Raw genomic sequence first — 1,748 nt, forward strand, 5'->3', positions numbered from 1 at the left:
TTTTTTTTTTTTTTTTGGTTGCAGCCATCATTGTTGTTTGGCAGGCCTGGGCTGGATTCGAACCCACCACCTTAGGTGTATGTGGCTGGCACCTTAGCCACTTGAGCCACAGGCACTGAGCCACCATTGGTAGAGTGTTATGGTGTCATAGCTCACAGCAACCTCCAACTCCTGGGCTTAAGCGATTCTCTTGCCTCAGCCTCCCGAGTAGCTGGGACTACAGGTGCCGCCATAACGCCCAGCTATTTTTGGTTGCAATCCTCATTGCTATTTTAGCTGGCCAGGGTGGTTCAAACTTGGCCACCCTTGGTGTATGGGGCCGGTGCCCTACCCACTGAGCCACAGGCACCACCCTGGCCTAGAATATTTTTTTAAAATTTTTTTTGTAGAGACATCTCACTTTTTCGCTCTCAGTAGAGTGGCTTGGCATCATACAGCTCACAGCAACCTCCAATTCCTGGGCTTAGGTGATTCTCTTGCCTTAGCCTCTGGAGTAGGAGGAACTACAGGCGCCCGCTATAATGCTCGGCTATTTTTTTTTTTGCTGGGGCTAGGTTTTAACACGCCACCTCCAGCATATGGGGCTGGTGCCCTACCCTTTTGAGCTATAGGCACCACCTTGCCCAGCTATTTTTTTGTTGCAGTGTGGCTGGGCTGGGTTTGAACTCGATGCCCTTGGTATATGGGGCCAGTGCCATACTCACTGAGCCACAGGCTGTGTCCTGGAAGCCTAAGGGAGGAAGATTTTCCAGGAGAAAAGAGTAAGTGACTCTTGGTCAGCAATCACCTGAAAATAAGACCCCACATTGGAGGTCATCAGTGACCTTGACTGGAGTTCTCTGCCCAGGGAAAGGGAAGGTTCTGCCAGAACAAAAAGTTGTCCCCGAAAACAATGTAACCTAAACATTTATATATAGTGTTTTTATAAACATTATATATAAAAAAAAATATATATATATATATATATTTTTGGCAGTTTTTGCAGTTTTTGGCCAGGGCTGGGTTTGAACCCACCACCTCCAGCATATGGTGCTGGCACCCTACTCATTTGAGCCACAGGTGCTGCCCCCAAACCAAAGAAATCGTTTACAATTTTTTTTTTTTTGGCCAGGGCTGGGTTTGAACCCACCACCTCTGGTATAAGGGGCCAGCGCCCTACTCCTTGAGTAGGCACTGCCTGTACCATGATATTAATTTGAAATTTTTAAAAAAAATGGAAAAAAAAAGTAAACCTTGGCTCAGCACCTGTGACTCAAGCGGCTAAGGCGCCAGCCACATACACCTGAGCTGATGGGTTCTAATCCAGCCCTGGCCTGCCAAACAACAATGACGGCAGCAACTGAAAAATAGCCGGGCGTTGTAGCAGGCGCCTGTAGTCACAGCTGCTTGGGAGGCAGAGGCAAGGGAATCGCTTGAGCCCAGGAGTCGGAGGTTGCTGTGAACTATGATGCTGTGAACTATGATGCTGCAGCACTCTACCCAGGGTGACAGCTTGAGGCTCTGTCTCAAAAAAAAAAAGTAAATCTTGTTTTACTTTGAAATTATACTCAGGATATATATATATGTATATATATATGTATATATACATATATACACACACACATAGAGAGAGAGAGAGACAGAGTCTCAAGCTAACGCCCTGGGTAGAGTGCAGTGGCATCACAGCTCACAGCAACCTCAAACTTTTGAGCTCTAGCAATTCTCTTTTTTTTTTTTTTGAGACAGAGCCTCAAGCTGTTACCTTGGGT

The 1,748-nt window shown here is 46.5% G+C and overlaps 1 protein-coding gene across 1 annotated transcript in view; it reads left to right on the forward strand.

Annotated features, from left to right (window-relative positions):
* CNNM4 (cyclin and CBS domain divalent metal cation transport mediator 4) overlaps positions 1-1,748 on the forward strand; it is a 45,950-nt gene that overhangs the window by 27,892 nt on the left and 16,310 nt on the right. The window lies entirely within an intron of this gene.

Source organism: Otolemur garnettii, unplaced genomic scaffold (assembly GCF_000181295.1).
Source record: "Otolemur garnettii isolate 467f Iridium unplaced genomic scaffold, OtoGar3 scaffold00148, whole genome shotgun sequence".
NCBI lineage: Eukaryota > Metazoa > Chordata > Mammalia > Primates > Galagidae > Otolemur > Otolemur garnettii.